The sequence below is a fragment of the Chiloscyllium plagiosum genome, unplaced genomic scaffold, assembly GCF_037043375.1.
Source record: "Chiloscyllium plagiosum isolate Xiang-an unplaced genomic scaffold, Cpla_swu_hap1 HiC_scaffold_45, whole genome shotgun sequence".
In the NCBI taxonomy this organism is placed as follows: Eukaryota; Metazoa; Chordata; class Chondrichthyes; order Orectolobiformes; family Hemiscylliidae; genus Chiloscyllium; species Chiloscyllium plagiosum.
Window position 1 is genome coordinate 44,346,038 of NW_028270183.1, and position 24,157 is coordinate 44,370,194.

Sequence of the window (24,157 nt, forward strand, 5' to 3'; positions counted from 1 at the left end):
GAAGAGGTATGAGAAATCCTGCGGAGTGTGAAAATAGATAAATCTCCTGGGCCGGATGTGATTTATCCTAGTATCCTCTGGGCAGCCAGGGAGGAAATTGCTGAGCCTTTGGCATTGATCTTTAAATCGTTACTCTCTACAGGAATAATGCCAGAAGACTGGAGGATATCAAATGTGGTTCCTCTGTTCAAGAAGTAGAGTAGAGAGAACCCTGATAATTATAGACTAGTAAGCCTTACTTCAGTTGTAGGTAAGGTGTTGGAAAAGGTTATAATGAGATATGATTTATAATCATGTAGGAAAGTATAATTTGAATAGGGATAGTCAGCACGGTTTTATGAAGGGCACGTATTAAGGGCACGTATTACCTCACAAACACTATCGAGTTCTTTGAGAAGGTGACCAAACAGGTAGATGAGTGTAAACCGGTTGATTTGGTGTATATGGATTTCAGCAAGGCGTTCGATAAGGTTCCCCACAGTAAGCAATTGTACAAAATGCAGAGGAATGGGATTGTGGGAGATATAACGGTTTGGATCAGTAATTGGCTTGCTGAAAGAAGACAGAGGGTGGTGGTTAATGGGAACTGTTCATCCTGGAGACCAGTTATTAGTGGTGTACCGCAAGGGTCGGTGTTGGGTCCAATGCTGTTCGTCATTTTTATAAATGACTTGGATGAGGGCGTGGAAGGGTGCGTTAGTAAATATGCAGAAGACGCTAATGTCGGTGGAGTTGTGAATAGTGTCGAAGGTTACAGAGATACACAGATAAGCTGTAAAGCAGGGGCTGAGAGGTGGCAAATGGAGTTTAGTGCGGACAAGTGTGAGGTGATTCACTTTGGTTGGAGTAACCGGAATGCAAAGTACTGGGCGAATGGTAGGATTCTTGGTAGTGTAGATGAGCAGAGAGATCTCGGTGTCCATGTACACAGATCCTTGAACGTTCCCACGCAGGTTGACAGGGTTGTTAAGAAAGCAGACAGTGATTCAGCTTTTTTTAATAGAGGGATCGAATTCTGGAACCATGAGGTCATGCTACAGCTGTACAAAACTCTGGTGCGGCCGCACTTGGAGTATTGTGTACAGTTCTGGTCACTGCATTATAAGAAGGATGTGGAAGCATTGGAAAGGGCACAGAGGAGATTTACTAGGATGTTGCCTCGTATGGAGGGGAGATCTTACCAGGAAATGCTGAGGGACTTGAGGCTGTTTTCGTTGGAGAGAAGAAGGTTGAGAGATGACTTAATAGTGACACATAAGATAATCAGGGGTCAGATAGGGTGGTCAGGGAGAACCTTTTTCCAAATATGGTGATGGCGAGCACGAGGGGGGCATAGTTTTTTTTTGAGGGATGATATATATAGGAAAGATGTCAGAGGTAGTTTCTTTGCTCAGAGAGTAGTAAGGATATGGAATCCTTTGCCTGCAACGGTAATAGATTCACAAACGGAAAGTGCATTTAAGTCGTCATTGGACAAACATATGGACGTACATGGTATGGTGTAGGTTAGATGGGCTTCAGATTGGGAAGGTGGTCGGCGCGACATCGAGGGCCGAAGGGCCTGTACTGCGCTGCAGTGTTCTATGTTCTATTGAGGTTGAGGACCAGTTATGCCAAGCAAATGGAAGCGTATTGGTGGGGACGACTGGAGAGGAAGAGATGGAAGTCATGGAAGCCTTGGTCGGGAAGGAAAGATGTGTGCAGAGACAGGATATCCATGGTGAAGATGACTTGTTGGAAACCGGCGAAATGAATGTCAAGGAGGAGGTGGAGGTCGTTGAGGTGTCTTGACTATAGGTGAGGAGATCTTGGACCGTGTGGATTGGACATTATCAAGGTATGTGGAGATGATTTCAGTGGGCCAGGATCATTCTGAGACAATCGGTCGAACTGGGCAGGGAATTTTGTCAATTTTGAGGAGGCAGTGTGTAGGAGTTCCCATTGGCTGATGAGGTGGGTTTATGCTCTGAGAGTTTGGTGATGGGATGGGACGCCATGGTCAATGAGGCAAAGGAAGAAATGCCTGTGAGTTGACACCTGGCTTCAGCAGTGCAAATTTCGTTGCGCCAACGACCATTGCAAACGCCAGTCTCCCCCTCACCCAACCCTTTGGCTGCTGGTTTCACTGTGAGTTTGGGTTTCGAGCGGAGCATGTGGACGACTGAGCTTTGCAAGGGTGACAGATTGGATTGTGTAAGGGGTGTCGACAGGTGAGGTGGTCGATTTCCCGTCGTCCATTGGAAATAAAGAGATCAAGGACTGGTAACAGGCCAGCACGAGGTTCCAAGTGGTTGGGGGATGTTGGAGGCGAGAGAAGGGATCCTCGGAGGGTGGACCAGAGTCCTGTTGGAATAAAAAGAGCAGAAGCAAAGGCATCAGAAATATTCAATGCTATGGTAAGTGTTGAATTCAATTTGTTACAAAACGTTAAGTTATCTCGAGAAGGTGACTTCAAAGATCTTTAGGATTCGCATATAAATGAACCAAAGCCTACATTAGAAAAGATGAAAGACGCAACAATCCAGGTTTGTTCAATATATCTCTGTATAAAACTGCAATTCTTTGGTATAAATTCTTTGTCTTATAATCATATGCTGCGCAATAACCCATGAAGTAGCAACACTCCGAAAGCTAATGCTTCCAAATACAACTGTTGGATTAGAACCTGGTGTTTTGTGATGTTTAACTTAATCAAGATTTGAAGTCACTGACAAGAGATGGCCAGGATGAAAGAATGTCCAGAAGGGTAGGTACAAATCAAAACCGGGAGCACGTCCGACAATTCATTTGCTTATCTCAGATTTAAAATCAGCAATTGAGGTGTGGAAGACAGTTCTACACCTCTCCATACTTTTCGTTTCAAATTGTTTCATAACATCTCTCCTGAACGGACTGAACATCATTTTCACATTCATTGCTGAAGCTCCACCCAATGGCATCAGTTTACTTTTATCACCCGCTTGTATCTTGTTAATATTTTGTCTGGCTTCATTCAGATTATTTTTTAACTTTGGAAATTCTAGTGAAAACAGGCCTCATTATAACCGATAGAGAAGTGCCTAAGCAGGACTGATAGCATCCGTGGGAGAGAAAACAGAGTTAATATTTCTCGATCAGTGACCCTTCTTCTGAAGTAACGCACCTGATCTCTCCTTATACATTCAAACTTTATGAAACCGGAACAGATGATGGAACTCTGAGATCAGAAAGTACTGCACCAGCAGTGAAGTTGGGAGTTTCTGTCAGTGGATAATTGCACGGAGAATGCTGCTCAGTGAGTTTTTATTTCGGTTTCGGTGTCTGGATGAGGCTGACCAGTCAGTGAGCTGGAGACATTTCTGTTCAAATGCGAAAAAGAGAGAGGATAGTAGCAGCAGATTAAAACAGATTCAATTGTCATAATGCCATATCAGAATCGCAAATAAAACGAATGATTGTGTCGGACATCTTTTTCACATGTATTTTTCGGTGAGAGGCAGCCCAAAGCTCCTTAATTGAAAAAACATTCACAGAGACGTTGTCTTATACCATGTGGAAGATCTTTGGGGAGATCGAGTTTGCAGCTCAGCTTTGTTGCTTTTTGTTGTCAAATTTCTGCCATGAACAAATCAATTCTAAGAACAAGATTAATCTCAACCCTGAAGGAGCATTTCTGCCCATACATCATAACGAACTAACAAAAGCAGAATCTGGAATCTAAAAGAAACAACGCTGTTCACTCAAACCCCATGAGCCCCAACCTGAGATCATATATTATTTCACTCGATGTTGCATCGAGACAGTTTATTCCAAGTGTCAAAAAATACCTCAGAACTGTCATTCTTTCCGCTAGTGTGGTGTATGCCCTGTTTAAACAAGAACATTTCACTCACTGATTGAAATTTAAATCTTCCCATACATTGAACGTGTTCATTCTGCCAAGGCCGTTATTTATTCCCCTTCCACAATTGCACAGGATCTGGAGTCACATGAAGGACCAAGTGAGAAGAACATACTGCCTTTTCTGATAGAAATGCCGTCATTGAACAAGATAGGCTTCCAAAACTTCAGACGTCTTTGACCTCTATTATTATCACTATTCATTCTGACCCATGACTGTGTATGACCTTACATAAATGTTTGAGATGTTTGGCCCTTCTCCTGTTGCTTTAAAAAGTGTTTACAAATTTATACAAATCTTCAATAAAAGTTAACAGTGATGAATGAATAATGATGTATAATCATTACAAAAGCAGATCCGACTCTGTTGAAATCGCCTGAATGCGGCTATGTATTTCTCAATTTGTAGTTACTGCTCCTTGGGTTTGATACATGGCAACGAATTCACATTTTGAAAAGCTCAAGGTAGCTGCTCGCTGCCTGACATAATACATGGTAGTTTGAAAGAGTTAGTTTATGTATTGTTACACATTCAGCTCAGCCATTATGTATTGCGCATTCCTATTTGTCGTTTAACTGAAAAACTTGTTAGACAATTTCAGGAAGCAGTTAAGAAGCAATTGCTTTACTGTCTCGAGGCACATATAGGTCAGGCAAGGTGGGGACAGCCTTTTGCCTCATTCCTAAAGAGTAATAGTGGATCAGATGTATTTTTTGAACAATTGATATTTAGTTAGATGGTCACTATGAAGCCACCAGGAGAAGGTAAGGCTGGTAGATGCTGGAGCTCAGAGTCGAGCGTGTAGTCCTGCGAAAGCACAGCAGATCAGATAGCATTCGACGAGCAGGAGAATTGATCTTTCGTGCATAAACCCTTGAGCAGTTTCAGACGTTTCTTTACAATGCTAGGGAACATCAGTTAGCCTTCGGATGAACGCTTGGTGGTATGGACCGCATTCTATTTATGTGCAATGTTTCCTTGCGTTGGTGAAGTCATTTTCTGCGCTGAAGTCATTTCTGTTCTTTTTCTCAGGGGGTGGTACATGCGTTTTTTGATGGAGTTCCGGTTGGAATGTCATGCTGCGAGGAATTGTCGTGCGTGTCTCTTTTTGGCTTGTCCTTCGGTGCGTGATTGTCCCTGGCAAAGTGGTGCCATTCCTCATCTGTATGTCAAGATGTTAGTAAAAGTAGGTCATGCCTTTTATGTGAATAGTTGTTGGCCATGTATCCTGGTGGCTAATTTGCTACTTGTTTGTCCAAGGTAGAGTTTCTTACAGTCCTTGTGAGGTATTTGGTAAATGACTTTAGGTGTGTATGTTGCGTCTGTAGGTTTTTTGAAGTGCGTTAGCTGCTGATTAGTGCCTTGGTGATTTTGTGAGATGTGAGTTGAAAAATGTGATTTTGGAAAAACACAGGCCTGGCAGCATCCGAGGAACAGGAGCAGAGCTTATGCCCTAAACGTCGATTCTCCTCGGATGCTGCCTGGCCTGCTGTGTTTTTCCAGCATCACATTTTTCATCTCTGGTCTCCAGCATCTGCAGTCCTCAATTTCTCCTACCTAACTTTGTGAGATACAATGATGCCCAAGCGTTCTGAATAGTCTGGCACTCCTTTCTGAGATTTATCCTTACATTCAGATAAGGAAGGAGCCCATTTCGACTGGTACAACTCATGCATCCTACGACAGGCCAAACAGAGGCAGGGACGAGAATTCCTCGAAGCACGGCATACAAACAGGAACTCTATCAACAAACACATTTACTTGGATCCCATTTATCATACAAAAATAACGGGAAATGGCATAACCACAGGAAAGGAAATCACCACAGAAAATGAAGTCAACAACCCAAGGAAACCTAAACAGGTAAATAGAATGTGGGCCATCCCATCAGCGCTTATTCTGAAGGCTCAGTGATGATGTTTCCTCGTACGCTGATGAAAAGTCTGAAAATGAACCTGCCCACTCAGTGACCAAACCTACATCAAAAACAGAATATGTTTCCCAGATTGCCGAATGTAGATTGTACAACAACATACACTATCCAAAAATCGTAAAGGTTATGCCATCTCGATGATGCTATTCAAGATAACTGCAATAATCTCCAGAAGCACCCCCTGGCAAAAGAGGAAAAACCAAGCACAAGGTTCTTACAGTAAAGACAGAAATGGCGGAGAGATTCACAATGGAACACCTTCTCTGATGTACCGGTTTATTTGACAGCAGCCTCAAAACTGACTGACAGGTTCCTCTGAACAGCTAGCCTGCTAAAACCCAACCCAAACCAACCCTAACCAGAAACATGCTGCATTTGGAGACCGGTCCACTCTCTTTTATTGCACAAGGGCTTGATTTTAACTTCTTAACTCCTTAACTCTTACCTTCTCCAGTCCCTACATCCCTCCCTCTGGAAATCATTGTGAACATGATATGCGTCTTATCTCTGTAACCCACTCCAGCAGCTATATCCATCTCTCTATATGGAACTAACTCTAACATCTGCATCACTCTTTTTGCCTGGAATATCATCCATTCACTACACCTCCCCATATCTCCATCACCAGCTCAAGCCCAATTCACCTTCATGATCGCTGTCATCTCCTCCAGCTCTGGCACACCGTTCTATCTCTGTAATCGATCACACACAGACAATTTCGTAACACGTACAGAAAGATTTCTACTTTTAATGTTTGTATCACAAAGCTCATGTCTCTTTTTGTAGTCTCAATGTGAAGAATTAAGTGGTAAGGTAATTGAAAGTGAGTAATACACTCCAAGTTGTGGTAGTCATTGACCCATGAAGTACAAAAGAGGCCAATTCAGCCATCGACAGGCTAAAAATATATAACTACGAATGATAGTCCTACTTTCCCTCTTTCGGCCCAAAGACTCTAATGATGTAACACTTCAAGGCACATCCAAGAACCGTGTAATTGTCTTGGGCTTTGAGGCGTCAACTCGCCTCCCAGAAAATGTATTCCAGATTCTCACCAGACTCTGAGTGCAAACGTTATTCTTCAATTCCCACTGAGCCGTCTACCTTTCCTTTTAAAATGATGTCTCATCTAGACTAACCCCTCGACTAAAGCGAATTGTTGCTTTCTATTCACCCTATGTTCACTACCTTATGCACATCCACCAAGCCCTCCTCAACTTTTACTTTGACTGAGTAAACAATCCGAGTTCTTCCAGCGTCGTTTCACAGCGGAACTGTTCCAGCCCAAGCAACATTCTTGAAAAGGGTGTGCATTCATCCAGTTCAATCACATTCTTCCGATAATACGGTGACAAGAGTGGGCAAAGAACTCCAGCTACGGTCTAACCAATAATCCACGCATTTCCAAAATGACCAGCTACAACTCACTTTCTAACTACCCAAATGCAGTCCTCTATCCAGAAGCTACAAGAAATGCTTCTTATGGAATAAAACCCACTCAACTGGATGAATAAAACAGTAACAACACTCAAGAAGTCCAGTCCATCCACGGAGAGCCGCCCATTTGATGGGCATCATTACATCAATATTCACTCTTTCAACTTCTGATACACGGTAGCAGCAGTACGCACCATCAGTAAGATGCACTGCAGAAATTCAGAAGAGATCCTTAGGCAACACATTGCAAACTCACATCAGCTATCATTTTGTAGCAATGGTGGCACCATCTGCAAGTTCTCCTCTAACCCTCAGATCAATATGACTAGCTAAAACTTTGGTGATCTTTCACATCCACTGACTCAAAGTCCAGGGCATCTAATGGGACATCTAATGCTGTAATTTTAACGAGAACCACTTCACATCACTATAAATGCTAAACCAACAGCATCACACTACTTCCAAACGTGACCAACCTTCCAAAACTTCAGAACAACAATCCCTAGGATTTCCCTAACTCTGCGAGTAACCCTAACCCTTGCCATAATCCTGATGCTCGCTGGAAATTCAACTCAGTCCGAGCCTTGAATACATCAAACCCCAATATTCCTCTAATGTTGACATGAAAAATGGATCTGAAATTAATCCTAAAACTAATATGAGCGCCAGCTCAAATCTTATCGTCTGCATAACACTAACAGTAGTCTCATTCGCAAGCATACTTCGAAGCATACAAAAGTATAAAATAAGTGCAGAGGTAGGCTATTCGGTCCTTCAAGCCTGCACTTCCCTATAATTTGGAACATGTTCGATCATGCAAACTCAGCATCTTATTTAAGTTCGCTCTCCTTACCCCTTTGTGCCTTTACCCGCAAGTGCTGCGTCCAGCTCCATCTTGCACATATTCAAAAACCCGGAGGGCAAAAAGGGGACTCTCTACTCTCTAAGTGAAGAAATTCTTCATCATATCTCTCTCTAATGGCTTATCCCTCATTCGTAATCTGTGACACAACGTCCAACAACTCCCCGACATTGGGAACATTCTTCCTTCATCCAGTCTGCCCAGTCCCATCGGGATTATGTATGTTTTGATGAGATCCCTCCTCATTCTATAAGATTTCAGTGAGTACAAGTCCAGTTGGTCTAATTTTTTGTCGATTGTCAGTCCTGCCAACTCGGGAATCAGTCTGTTGAACTTTCGCTTGTCTCCCTCAATAGCAAGAATTATCTTCCTCAGATAAGAAAATCAAATGGGCGGTACGGTGGCACAGTGGTTAGCACTGCTGCCTCACAGCGCCTGAGACCCGCCTCAGTTCAATTCCCGCCTCAGGCGACTGACTGTGTGGATTTTGCACGTTCTCCCCGTGTCTGCGTGGGTTTCCTCCGGGTGCTCCGGTTTCCTCCCACAGTCACAAAAAGATGTGCAGGGTCAGGTGAATTGGCCATGCTAAATTGCCCGTAGTGTTAGGTAAGAGGTAAATGTAGGGGTATGGGTGGGTTTCGCTTCGGCGGGTCGGTGTGGACCTGTTGGGCCGAAGGGCCTGTTTCCACACTGTAATGCAATGTAATCTAATCTAAAAAAATCTAATCAAATACACAAAATGTGGCCTCACCAATGCCCTCTTTAACTACAATAAGACGTCTTTACCATGACACCCAAATTATCTCGCTTTACCTTTGGTTTTCCTCACTGCCTGCTGCACCTGCATGCATAGTTAACCTGTTTCTGTAATTATCTCAAATGTATCAGAGAAATTAAGCATAACAGTTAGGAAAGGAAGGAGGCCGTGTTGGGTATTATAAAAGAAATTAAGATGTCCAAGTCCCCATGTCCGGTTGGGATCTATCCTTGATTTCTGAGGCAAGCAAGAGAGGAAATAGCTGCGGCCTTAGTAGATATCTTTGCAGCATACATGAACAAAGGTAAGGTCCCTGAGGACTGGAGAGTTGATAATGTTGTCTCCTTATTTCGGAAGGGTGGAAAGAATAAACCAGACAAATATAGACGGCGAGACTGACATCAATGTTGGGCATGCAGCTGGCGAAGACACTGAGGGTGACGAACTGTTCCCAGTTGGAAGAAAAGGAGCTTATCAGTGATAGGCAACATTGTTTTGTACAGGGAAGGCCATATCTTATGAAACTAGTAGAATTCTTTGTGAAGTGAAAAAGTTGAATGATGAGGGCAGGGCTGTCGCTGTCAAATGCATAGACTTCAGTGAGGCACTTAATAAGTTTCCCCATGTTAGGCTGATGGAGAAAGTGAAGTCACATGGGCACAGGTAGCATTAGCAAGTTGGATTGAGAACTGGTTGGGCAATAGAGGACGGAGAGTAGTTGTAGAAGAAATGAGTTTCAGAAAATGGAAAACTGTGTCCAATTTTGTTCCACAGGGTTGCGCTCTGGAACACTCCTGTTAGTGATCGGCATATCACTGATCTGGAAGAAGGTGCGCGTGGTCTAATTAGCAGGTTTGCAGATTACAGTAACATTGGTGGAGGAGTAGACAGTGAAGGGAGCTGTCAGAGAATACAGAAGAATATAGATCAATTGGAGAGTTAGACGGGGAAACGGCCAATGGAGGTCAATCTGAGCAAATGTGAGGTGAGGCGTTTTTGGAAGAATGAATTCAAGAGCGAAATCTGTGGTAAATGGAAAATCCATGGGGAAATTGATGTGCAGAGAGATTGTTAATATCCATTGCACGCGGAAGTTGGCAACAGAGGTGAATACAGTGGTCAAGAAGGCATTTGGCATGCTTTCCTTCATCGAATGTCGTACTGATTACTGGAGTTGGCAGGCTATGTTTCAATTGCATAAGACTTTGGTTCAGCGAACTGTTCTGGTTGCCACTTTATTAAAAGAATGTGAATGCTTTGGAGGGCGTGAAGAGGATATTCACTAGTATGTTGACTCGTTAGGAAGGTGCGAGTCAGGAAGAGGGTTTAAGTTTTCCTGTTCTTCCAAATGCACCATTTTTTGAAAATTGAACGCGTGTAAACAAACATGCTCCATCTAAACAGTCTGACACTTCTGTCCTTCCGTTTCTCCATAAACTTCAGTGGGTTATGATCAGTGCATACGTCTGCCTCATATGCAGTACCAGTCACATTAACACTGAAATATTATAGTGTCAATACCGAGCTCAAAGTCACCTTCTTAAAGGTGGACTATGTCTGCTGCTGAATATTCAACTTTCAGTGAAATACCCGATAGGTGTTTCTATCTTCTCGTCGTCTACTTGCGAGAGCACAGCATTGACATCGACATCATTTGCATTGACAGCCACCTTGAACAGCTTTATGTAGTTAGGTGCGGCTGAAACTGGGACAAGAATAGAATTTTCAGGTTGTCAAATGCCATTTGGCAGTCTGCTGTCCTCTGAAACGTCTTTCCATTCTTTTGCACTGCAGTGCCTGGACTAGGCTCACTACTAAGTTTTGGGACCATTTTCGATAAAATCCACTCAATCATACGAACCGTAGTACAGGTCCACTTGATAATGTTATGGGAAACTATCCAATTGCTTTAGTTTTTGGACCCCATGGGGACATTTGTCTATTTCCAAATACATTGCCCAGGAACGTGACTTGGACTTCGGAAAATTCACGATTGGCCAGGATTCTCGCCAAACCTGTCTTTCGAAGTCGTTCGAACAAGCCTGATAAGTGTTGTAAATGCTCCTTCCATGTGTGACTGAAAATATTTGGTGATCTATATTCGCAACACAGTGGGGTAATCCTTCAGTTACCTTATTGGTTCGTCTGTGAACTATGGTTGGCATATGTTTGATGCCGAATGGCATCACATTAAACTGATATAGTTCATTCAGCTTCACAAAACCCGAAATTGCCTTTGCTCTTTCTGACAAAGGTATTTGCAGTATCTCCTGACCAAACCAAACTTAGAAGTATAAGTTTTTTATCTGACCTTCTCCACGCGGTCTTCCAAACGCGGATTCGGATATGCATCAGTGTCATTAACTACGATGACTTCGCGGTAGTTCACACATAACCGGTGGTTACCATCTGATTTTTGCATCATAAACATGGGTGATCTCCAGTCACTGTAACTCATATCGAATATGTTGTCTTGGAAAATGCGTTCAGTCTCGTTCATAAACTGTGACAACTTTAGAGCTTTATGCCCATAAGGATTTTGATTAATGGGAACACGATCTCCTGTGTCTACATCCTGCACAATGATATTAGTACTTCACAGCCTAAACACTCATCACTACACGAAATAGTAAGAACTTTTTCAGGTCATTTCGATTTTCCTCTGGAAGATAACTCAAAGTGCATCGCAAAGTTTGGCAAATTCCTAATTGTCCAACTTAATTTGAGGAATGTCCAATTTAGAATCCTCTGAACTTGGGTCTTCCCTCTGTTGCAATAAATAATAGATCCTCTCTTGCTTTCCTTCCCTGTCCCTTCCCTTCCCTTTGGAGCATATTCACATGACACTCTGTGAGATTCATTTCTGTCTGGAGTCCCTGTCCGTCATTTCACATCACTCATTTTTCTTTCAACTGGATACTGTGTACGAAATCTTGCTTTTAAGGGTTCACTTATCACTGGAAGTAACACTTCCTTTTCCCTGAGAGCAAAATTGCGATGTTTTATTTCTTGTAAGCCTCCTGTTTCATTGTATATTGTAATACTGTTAAATGCTGTCCAGCCAACTCCCCAGTTGTATTTAATTGAACCCTAATATTTGACACATAGTTCAATTATGTGGGTCTTTGAATTCTTACTTACCAATTTCTCCTTCGTCCATTTTGACAGTCTTCTTACTTCATGCCAGAAAACTACTTCATGGAATGAATTTGGTCGATTCATTTGATGCATATCTGATATCAAAAAGCCCAAACCGAATTTTCTTACCCCAATCATCTGTATTTTCTTGGCTTTCAGCCCTCAACATGGTCTTTTATGTCTGATCCCACCTTTCCCGCGATTCTGAATAGGCCGCAGTAGAATCAAATTGTTTTATTTCTAAGCTGCCCATAACTTCATTGACTAATGTTGATGTGACATTTGATGATTGATCGGATTGCATCACTGTCAGTAGTCTGTATCCATGAAATATTTGAGTAATCCCTCGACCATCCTTTTAGCTGTGATGTTGTGTAATGTAACTAGTCGATACATCAATTCTTGTTAATAAATACATGATTCCCACATGTTTGAGGTTGGGGATCTGTGAAATCAGTTAAGACGCTTGTAGAGGTTTCCTCAAATGCAGGAAAGAGGTTAAAGGTGGAGCTATTATTCCCGCCTGTGGTTTTACTATTAGCTGACATGTATTACACGTCTGGCAGAATTCAATTGCGTCCTTGCGCAATTCACGCCAATAAAATGGTTTTCTATTTGAGCTGTGTGGTCCTCACTCCTAAACCATCCCCAAGTCTTACACCCCAATGTACGAATACTCAGCATTTAAAACTAACAATAACTGGTGTATTCCATTACTTTTACTTGGAATGATTTGGGAATTTTCATTGTGTAGAATCATGAAAACAGCCGTGGAGAAGTTGTGAAAAATTGGAGCAAATCCAACGAAATACGTTCAAGTTGCAATTCAACTACATCCTCGCGCAGTTCAAGTCAGTACAAGTGTATTGTCTTTTAGCTTGCCTTTTTCTCAATCCTAAACAACACTCAAGTGATAGCTCGGGCAACGCTTGCGACATATTCGTCCTAAACCCTACTGACAATACGATTTGAGAGACTTCTGATCATTTCCCAAATGCCTGAACATGTGATTTTGTCCGTTTCCTGAGAAATACATCATTTGTAAGGTAATAACATTCAAGGATGTATTCGAATTCCCTTCTGTGCATGCCTTTTGATACAAGTTCTTTAAAGTTTCAACTTTCCCCTGTAACTCAGTCAATTTATCGAAGCTAAAGATGTCTGTATTGTCATTTATAGGCTCCTGTCTTGGCTTAACCATTTCAACAAACAGGTTCTTTGCAAATTGCACTTCAGCATTCTTATTTCTACTCTTTGATAGCTCATGTTTCAAATCTGCATTTTGTTTCGTCATTAGCACGATCAGCACAAAATCCAGGATGTGACCTGTAGTAGATCAGTTGCCCTAGTTTTCGCGTGATTCTCAAACACAGTAGGCAGCAAAACTAACGGTGAATCAGCGATATCATTAGCAGGGACACATTATATACTCATCTCTGGACACTCTGACCCCACATTGCATATCAGAGAGCTTTTCGTCCCGCCTTGAATTCCTGATACTTTTACCATTTCTCGAGGTATTCTTTCAGAGGTACATATTTCCTCATCTTTGACAATCACAGACTGAGAGGAACCCCGATCTCTGAACATTGTCACCCGTTTCCCTGTTGCTCATGGCCGATACGAATAAACTTTACCTTTGCAGGTACATGGTTCGAGATCTGGCACTTCTTCCTTACATAGAGAACACATATCATCGAACATCGCACAATACAGCGCAGAACAGGCCCTTCGGCCCCCGATGTTGCGCCGACCTGTGAACTATTCTCAGCTCGTCACCCTACAGTATCCCAATATGATTGATGTGCTGATCTAAGGATTGTTTAAATCTTTCTAATGTGGCGAAGTCGACTACCTTAGCAGGTAAGGCATTCCACATCCTTACCACTCTCTGCGTAAAGAACTTGCCTCTGACATCGTCTTAAATCTATCACCCCTCAATTTGTAGTTATACCCTATCGTTTAAGCTGATGTCAACATTCTAGGCAAAAGTCTTTCACTCTCTACCCTATCTAATCCTCTGATCATCTTGTATGTCTGTATCAAATCCCCGCTTAGCCTTCTTCTTTCCAATGAGAACAGACCCAAGTCTGTCAGCATTTCGTCATAAGACCTTCCCTCCAGACCAGGCAATATCCTGGCAAATCTCCTCTGCACCTTTTCGTATGCTTCCACATCCTTTCTGCAATGGGGCGACCAGAAATGGACACAATATTCGACGTGTGGCCGCACAAGCGTTTTGAATAGTTGCAGCATGATTGTGCGGTTCTGGAACACAATCCCTCTAGCAATGAAACCTAACACACCGTATACCTTCTTAACAGCACTTACCATCTGGGTGGCAACTTTCAGGGATCTATGCACATGGACTCCAAGATCCCTCTGCACATCCACACTACCAAGAATCTTTCCATTGACCCAAAACTCTGTTTTCCTGCTATTCCTCTCAAAGTGCAGCACGTCACATTTCGCTGCATTGAACTCCATTTGCCACCTCCCAGCACATTTGTGCAGTTTATCCAAGTCCCCCTGGAACCAATTACATTCTTCCAAGCAGTTTACTACTCCACCGACTTTAGTGTCGTCTGCAAATTTACTAATCCATCAACCTCTGCCTGCGTTTAAGTCATTTATAAAAATGACAAGCAGCAGTGGTCCCAAAACAGATCCTTGCGACACACGACTAGTAACTAGACACCTAACTGATTATTTTCCATCAACCACCACTCGTTGTCTTCTTCCAGAAAGCCAGTCTCTAACCCAAACTGCTAAATCACTCTCAATGCCATGCCTCTGCATTGTCTGCACTATGTAGAACCTTATCAAAGGCTTTACTGAATTCCATATATACCACGACAACTGCCCTACCCTCATTTACATGCTTCGTCACCTTCTCAAAAAACTTAATGAGGTTTGTGAGACACGATCTGCCCTTGAGGAAGTCATGTTGACTATCTGAAATGAAATTGATGCTTGCTCGATTATTATAAATCTTATCTCTCATAATACTTTCCAAAACCTTTCCTACAACAGAAGTTAGGCTGTTGCAAGGTTTGTGAAGGTTTGTAGCTCAGGTTGAGGTTTAGCGGGTAGGTGTTCTCGCTGAGCTGTAGGTTTGATATCCAGACGTTTCATTACCTGGCTCGATAACATCATCAGTGGCGACCTCCAAGTGAAGCGAAGCTGTTGTCTCCTGCTTTCTATTTATATCTTTCTCCTGGATGGGGTTATTTGGCTTTGTGGTAATGTTATTTCCTTTTCGTTTTCTGAGGGGTTGAGAGGTGGAATCTAGATCTATGTGTTTGTTTCTGGTGTTGTGGTTGGAGTGCCAGGCCTCTAGGAATTCTCTGGCATGTCTTTGCTTAGCCTGTCTCAGGATAGATGTGTTGTCCCAGTCGAAATGGAAGTAAGGCTCACTGGTCTATAACTGCAAGACGTGTCAGATTGCGGACATAGATACCACTATTACGCGTTTGAACACCTCCCACCTTGCACATGGCAGGTACTCATGTGACACAGCCAATGTTGTCTATCTTATACGTTGCAGGCAAGGATGCCCGAAGGCATAGTACATTGAGGAAACCGAGAAAAGGCTACGACAACGGATGAATGGGCACCGCACAACAATCAACAGACATGAGGGTTCCCTCCAAGTTGGGGAACACTTCAGTGGTCCAGAACATTCAACCTCGGACCTTCGGGTGACCATCTTCCATGGTGGACTTCGGGACAAGCAGCAGAGGAAAGTGGCCGAGCAGAGGCTGATAGCTAAGTTCTGTACCCATAGGGAGGGCCTCAACCAGGACCTTGGGTTCATGTCACATTACAGGTGATCACCATTGCACTACACATACACACACAGATATTCCTACACACACACATTCACTCTCACATACACGCGGACACAGGTACACACAGACGAGCACAAAGACACCCACACACACCCTTATAGACACACACACTCCCACACATGCACACCCTCACAGACTTAAGACACTCTGTACTCACTACACACACACACACACACACACACACACACACACACACACTTTCTCACACTCACAACCCCCAGCCCAGACAGACACACACAGACAGACAATGACCCACATGCACACATATATTTTATGTGGTGAATTTGTACTTGCAGAGTTACATTGCACTTTGCTCAAAAACTGCACACATTAAAGTAGAACTCTGAGCTCAAAAACTTCATGAATCTATGTAAAACTCTGTTATCTCACTTTTTAGAATAGAATCAATCTAAACATCAGGTCATAGACAGAGAAGACAGGGGGCTAACACCTTCAGCATATTGTCTCGCTATCACCATTGTTAACAGCTAACCCGAGAATGCAAGTTTAAAAAAAAGGGTTTTGTGATTTACACATGAAAGAAGTGAAATTATCACTGAATTCTAACAGATGAAAGGCTTAACAGGCAATCAATTTTCAATGTATAATTTCAGTTACATCAAACTGCAAATTTTTGCTATAAATTCTGTGTTACGATCGAGCCCTGCACAATCACCTGATGAAGGAACGTCGCTCCGAAAGCTAGTGTGCTTCCAATTAAACCTGTTGGACTATAACCTGGTGCTGTGTGATTTTTAACTTAGTCTATAAGTAACTGTGTCATCTCTGCTTCCCTTCTTGAACAAGGGCACCACTTTTGTAATCCTCCAGTCCTCAGGTACGAAATCTATAAACAATGACGAGTCAAGTATCAAAGCCAAAGGTTCTGCTATATCTTCCTTAGCTTCCCAGAGAATTCTCCGATAAATCCCATTCGGCCCAGGGGACTTGTCTACTTTCACTCCTTCTAGAATTCATAACACCTGTGCGTAACTAACCTCAATCCTTTCCAGTCGAATATCTCGTACCTCATCCTTCTCCTCTACACTATTCTCCTTTCCCTGAGTGAACACCGATGAGAAATGTTCATTTATCACCATTCTGATCTCTACAGGGTCCACGCTCAAATACCCAATTCTGTCTTTGACTGGCACTATTCCCACCCTAATTATCCTTCCATTCTTCATATACCTATGGAAAGTTTTAGGGTTCTGTTTTATTCTGTATGCTGCATTCTATAAAGTTTGTTCGTGTCATCTCTTTGCTCTTCTTTACTCTCTCTTTCAATCCTTACTTGCTGATCTGTAACTCGCCATCGCCTCTTCTGTACCAGCTTGCCTCATCAACACTTAAGCCTCTTCCATATTCTTAACAAGAGTCGCAATTTCTGTAGTAAAGCATGGTTCCCTTACCCTATCACTTCCTCCCTGCCTGACAGGGACATACCTATCAAGGGCACGCAGTATCTGTTCGTCAAACCAGTTCCACATTTCGTTTGTCTGCACCCCCTACGTTTTGCTACCCCATTCTATGATTCTAATTCTTGCCTAATCGCATTAGAATTACCCTTGCTCCAACGATAACTCTTGAACTGTGGCATGTAGTTATCCCTTTCCATCGCTAAACTAAACGTAACTGAATTATGGCCACTCTCTCCAAAATGCTCACTAACAACTAAATCAAACACCTGGCCTGGTTCATTACCAAGCACCAGATTCAGTGTGGCCACCCACCTTGTCAGCCCTTTGACATACTGGGTCAGGAAACCCTCCTGTACACATTGCAAAAAAAAAACTGATCCATCTGACGTAGAAGAGCTGTAACATTTCTTCAAAGACCGCAATTTTCCCCCAGACGTGGTCGATGATGCTCTCCACCGTATCTCCTCCAATTCCCGCTCCTCCGCACTGGAGCCCCGCCCCTCAATCGCGACCAGGACAGAACCCCACTGGTCCTCACGTACCACCCCACCAACCTCCGTCGTCATTTCCGCCATCTCCAAACGGATCCCATCACCAGGGATATATTTCCCTCCCCTCCCCTATCAGCATTCCAAAAAGACCACTCTCTCCGTGACTCCCTCGGCAGGTCCACACCCCCCACCAAACCAACCTACACTCCTGGCACCTTCCCCTGCACCCGCAAGAACTTGAGCCCAGACTTGCCCACTTACTTCCCCCAAGGCCCCAAGGGATCCTTCGATATCCGCCACAAATTCACCTGCACCTCCACACACATCATTTACTGCATCCGCTGCACCCGATGTGGCCTCCTCTGTATTGGGGAAACAGGCTGCCTACTTGCAGAACGTTTCAGAGAACTCCTCTGGGGCACCCGGACCCACCAACCCAAACACCCCGTGGCTCAACACTTCAAGTCCCCCTCCCGATCCAGCAAGGACATGCAGGTCCTTGGACTCCTCCATCACCAGACCATAGCAACACGACGGCTTGAGGAAGAGCGTCTCATCTTCCGCCTCGGAACCCTCCAACCAGAAGGTATGAACTCATATTTCTCCAGTTTCCTCATTTCCCCTCCCCTACCTTGTCTCAGTACCAACCCCCGAACTCAGCACCACATTCCTAACTTTAAATCTTCTTTCTGACCTCTTCGCCCCCCACCCCCACTCCGGTCTATCACCCTCACCTTAACTTCCTTCCGCCTATCGCATTTCCAAAGCCCCTCCCCCAAGTCCCTCCTCACTACCTTTTATCTTAGCTTGCTTGGCACACTTTCCTCATTCCCGAAGAAGGGCTTGTGCCCGAAACGTCGATTCTCCTGCTCCTTGGATGCTGCCTGACCTGCTGCGCTTTTCCAGCAACACATTTTCAGCTCTGATCTCCAGCATCTGCAGCCCTCAATTTTTCATGTAACATTTCCAATCAATGTTGGGGAAGGTAAAGTCCCCCATAATGACCACCCTGTTCCTTTCACTCCTCCCCAGAATAATTTTGCCAATCCTCTCTTCCATCTTCCTGGAACTCTGCGGAGGCCTATAAACAAACTCCAAGCAGTGTGAACTCTCCTCTCCTCTTTCTAACCTCAGCCCACACTACCTTAGTAGACGAGTCCTCATCAAAAGGTCTCTCAGTCACCGTTATGCTATCTTTGACTAACAAGGCCACGACTCCCCCTCTTTCACCGCCTTGCTTGTTTAACGAAAGATCTAAATCCTGGAACCTGCAGCATCCATTCGACACACTGCTCTATCCATGTCTCCGAAATGGCTACGACATCGAAGTTCTTAAACAACCTTCGACTGGCTTGAACATTCTGGTGCAGCCTCCACGGCGCTTTCTCCTACCACTCCGACAAAATTCACAGGCTTATCTGGTTTTCATAGACTCAATTTTCCAGTCCTTTTCCAAACCGACCAACATGGTGATTTCATGGGACTACTTTATTGCAGTGAAAACACCGGAACTTCTTACCTGCTTTGTCCCCTTCAAGAGTTTCTTTTTTACACTGTTGTAACTCATCCTTATGATCTTTACCGAGTTTGATCTTTCATTTTTCACGTGAGAATTTGTCATTTCCTCAATTTCTAAACCTTTCTTTTCTGCTCCAACTCATCATCATCAGCTATCTCAGCAGCTAATCTTGCCCTTTTACCTCTCTGCTCTTCCATATGTGCTCTCAGAAATTCAGGAAGTGAATTTTTGAACTCCTCCAAAATAGTTGTCTCTCTCACAGAGTCGTAGCTTTCCTCCATTTTTACCACCCTTATCTACCTTTCAAAATTGTTTTATTTAATCATTTCAAACTCAATGGAGTTTTGAACAACGTCCCGCCATAGTTTCATGAAACGTTGTCTGAAGTCGTCTGACACAAACTCATATGCACTTAAGATGGCATTCGTCGCCTCCTCATAAGCTCCAGCTACATCCTCTGATCACGATGGCATTTCCTCACTATTTCTACCCTTGAAAGTGACAAAACAGGTGAGTTTTGTTTGGATCGGCAACCATATGAGCATTGGTCACCTAATCTATTTAACATCACTTCCAAATGAGGCTTCAATATCCTCCTCATCGGATTTAGGCACAGCTTGAGTATATTTAAACAGATCCCCACCAGGTACTTGGCTACTAAGTGTTTGCTCATTCTCACTCTCTCTCACAGAACTTAGCTGCACCTTTTATCTCCATCCTTTTCAGCTGAGTTTTCTGTATCAGTGTCAAACTATGAAGTTCAAACGCGCTCTCTATTTTTCTCTGCCTTCTGTTAAAACCATTCATTTTTTATTCTGTGTTCTGCTTTGAATCGTAATTCATACTGTTCAGTTTTATTGTCCTTTCCTTGCCTTTTGCCTGTAACGCAGGCTGCTTTATTTTACTTTGAGGTTTGGCCATCTTTAAATATTCTGATGGTGAACAGAGCATATTTAAATGCTGAGCTATTGCTCTTCGTCCTTCATTTCATGTAGGCAGCTGCATCTCCAGCTTCCCTGCTAATTCCAGCAACATGGTCTTAACCACCTTTTGTATAATCCCCAAGGTCACTTTTTCCACCCAACAAAACACCTTGGTTACTGAAAGAGCCATCGCTATCCCAAACACTGTTTTAACTGAGCAAATTTAACACGGAGAATAAAACACCTCCAACTCACTGCCTTTGAGTCCGACATACCTAATTCCAATTTGGAACAACAGAGCAAACTCCGAATAGAGCCGCAAATCTGTCATGGATCAGGCCAGACCCATCAAAACATTTCAAGAAGGTAGCCTGAAACATATTTTACTAATTATTTTCAGCAGGTGGGAAGTAGGTATTCCAGGGGAGAATCAGTTTGTCAAATCAGATTAAACAAAACAGAAATTATTTACGAAATTTCTGAATGAAACACGAAGTACAAATAAAGTAATACCGAATAACGTCTTCTATCCATGAACCAACAGATCCGCCAACTTAATGATGCAGTTTTAAAATACTTGAAATAATCCCCATAAGCAGCACTTAGCACAAAAGGTAAAATTAAATCACGTTCTTTCATGGTTGAAGTCAGAGAGAGTGAGAGATAACGAGTAAAGACCTGCTTCCAGTAGCCTTTCTTCACTACTGTTAATACTAAACTACCAGAGAAAAGCTGGTCTGGGAGAACTATCCACTCACTTCTCATTGTAGAATTGTTTTTATTTTATCTTGATAGCATTTTGGCTGTCGCAGTGTCGATTATCTATAAACAAGTTGGCTCTTACACCTTGCAAACTCAGACATTCCAACATCTTTCCAACCTCTCTGCGAAGGATAACGTAATCTTGTTAAAGGAACAACTTCGTCCCAAAACCTATACATCTTCATGCTACTAATGCAAACAAATATATCATTATGCACATGTTGACGCACACAGACATATGCATACCGAGATGTACACATTTTTGCATGTACATTTGCATTCAAAAACACACAATCCTGTGTCTTCTGACAGCCTCTGTATCAGTATTCCCTCGAAGTCATTGACTTTTCTTGCGTTAATGCTAACGAAAAATATTCATTTAGCTACTCTCCTAGCTCCTCGCACTCTGTGCACAACTTGCCAAAACTGTCTTGACTGGCCGTAATCTTACTCTCGTCATTCTTTTATTTCTGACATACCTATCGAAAGCTTGAGAGTTTTCATTGATTCTACCTGCAAATCACTTCTCATGTTCCCTCTCGCTCCTCTACGCTGTCTCTTTAGGTCCTTTCTGGCTAACGTGTAACTCTCAAGCCCCACAACTGAGCCTTTACATCTCATCTTTACATCGTCCACTTTCTTCCTCTTGATAAGAGATTCAACGACTTTGGTAAACCATGGCTCCCTCGCTCGAAATCGTCCTCACTGTATGAGAAGTGCAAACTTTATCAAGGCATGCAGTAGCTCTTCCTTGAACAAGCTCCACATTTACATTTTGCCCACACACTGCTGTTTCCTTCCCCATCCACTGCATCCTTGATCTTGCCTAATGGCATCATATTTGGCTTTCCTACAAGTGTAAGTCATGCCTTGTGGTATATAGATTTCTGTTTCAATCGCAAACAAAAACGTAACCGAATTATAGTCACTATCATCAAAGTACACACCTACCTCCAGATCTAACATGTGGCTGGGTTCATTACCCAGTACATAATCCAATGTGGACTCTGCTTTTGTCGGCCTATCTACAAAGTATGTTAGGAAATCCTCCAGCACACTTTGAAATAAATGCTGGACTCGAAGAATAGCGTTTCCCAGTCATCATTTGCAAAGTTAAGACCCATAACAACGACTTACTTTTACTCCTATCTAGAATTATCATTGCAATTCTTTCCAAAAAATCTATGTAATTTTTCTAAAGTCTATAGAAAACTCACAATGCTTTGACCTATCATTTCCTGCTTCTAACCTCAGACCATATTACATCAGTAGATGAGTTCTCAACAAACGTCCGTTCTACCACTTCAACACTGTTCTTCACTAACAATGCACACCTCACCTTTTATCACCTTTCCTGCACTTTCTTTAACATCAACACCCCAGACCCTGCAACAACTGTTTCTGTACTTGTTCTATCCATGTTCCAAAATGGCACAATTTCGAAGTTCCAGTTTCCAACCGATGCTGCAGGTTCAACCAGGTTTTCTTTTCCAGATACTCCTGGCGTGAAAGTAGACATTCTTCAAACCAACTTGCCGATTGCTGATACACTCCTGCCACCTTGAAAATTTATTTATGATCTTACTACTTTCAACCTCTCGTTCAATGGATCTGAAGTTCAGTTTACCATCCCCGTGCTGAATTGATGTAAACACTTCTGAAGCGTATGAACAAATTTTCCACCAGAGGTTTTTGGTATTCCTCTGGTTCAGGTGCATTCCATCGCGTTTGTAGAGGTACCACCTAGCACAGATTGTGCCCCAATTATCCAGGTATACAAAACCTTCCCTCCTGCAGTGTCCTGCCACCACGTACTCAAGGAATCTGTCTATTCCTCGCCTCGATGGCACGTGGCATGTGTAGCAAAGCAGAGATAACAGCTCTGCTTGATCTAGCTCCAAGCTTCCACCCGATCTACCTGGATATTTTGCCTAACATCCACAGCCCATTTCCAACCCATGTCTTTAGTGCTTGTGTGGATCAAGGCTTGCGGCTGCTTTCCCTTCCCACTTAAGGATCCTGAAAAGACGATCCGAGACATCACATACCCTGGAACCTGGGAGGCATCACACAAAATGTGACTCTCTCTCGTTCTCACGTTATCGCCTATCTGTCCCCTTAATTATATAGTCCACAATGACAACGATCTCCTCCTCTCACCCTTCTCTTCTCAGAAACAGAGACAGACTCTCTGCTGGAGACATGTATCGCATGGTACCGCTGGTATATCGTCCCCTCAAATGTGTCCAAAGCGGCATACTTGTTACTGAGGGGAACGTCCACAGGAGATTCATGCTTTGCTTGCCTGTTCCCTTTCTGTCCCCTGACTGTAAACCATATACCTTTTTTTTCTGTACCGGCAGTGCGCCTACCTCCCTGTAACTCCTCTCAATTACACTTTCAGCCTCCCGAATGTTCAAAAGTTCATCTCGCTCCAGCTCCAGTCACCTCATCTGGTATCCAAGCAGTTTTTGTTGGGTGCACTTCCAGCCATTAAAGTCAGTGGGGACGCGACCCGTGATCCTTAACTCCCACAATCTATAGAAGGAGCAATCAAATGCCCTAACAGCCATTACCACTGTCCTGAATTCCGAAAGAGACAATTGAAAATGATAAACGCATAACGTTTTCCAATCTGGCGCACAGAAGAATTATTATTAATCGCAGGAGGAGTATGGGTGGGAGCAACGACATGAATAGTGCTTCGGGTAAAGCAACCTCTCCAATATATTACCTTACTTACCTAGGCTTCCGGTGTCCGCTGCTGTTCAGCGTGCACTCATCCTATACACGAGGTTGTCATGATTTGGAGGTGCGGTGTTGGACTGGGGTGTACAAAGTTAAAAATCACACAACACCAGGCTGCTGTAATAATGATGCAGCGAAGTGGACAAGTCTTCGACATTGGACAACGCTGCAGACCTGAAAAGGACAAAGATATGTGTGACAGGATGTGGAACGTGTTGGAATAGAAATTCAAGAATGGCATTGGTCACCTGATGTTCACAATGACAAACAGAAGAGTGGAGCCTGTGCAGGACCAGATATGCATGAATTCAGACGAGACGGAGAGGGGAGGGAAACGTGTTACTGCTGGAGGCAGAGGATATTGAACTGAGAAAGGGACTGTGAAATTCTGTATAATCCCCTAAAAGTAAAGTTTAGAATATAGGAAGAGCACAG

At 43.2% G+C, this 24,157-nt stretch overlaps 1 pseudogene; it reads right to left on the reverse strand.

The window, feature by feature from the left end:
* Positions 1-24,157, reverse strand: part of LOC148136496 (uncharacterized) — a 41,248-nt pseudogene that overhangs the window by 16,332 nt on the left and 759 nt on the right.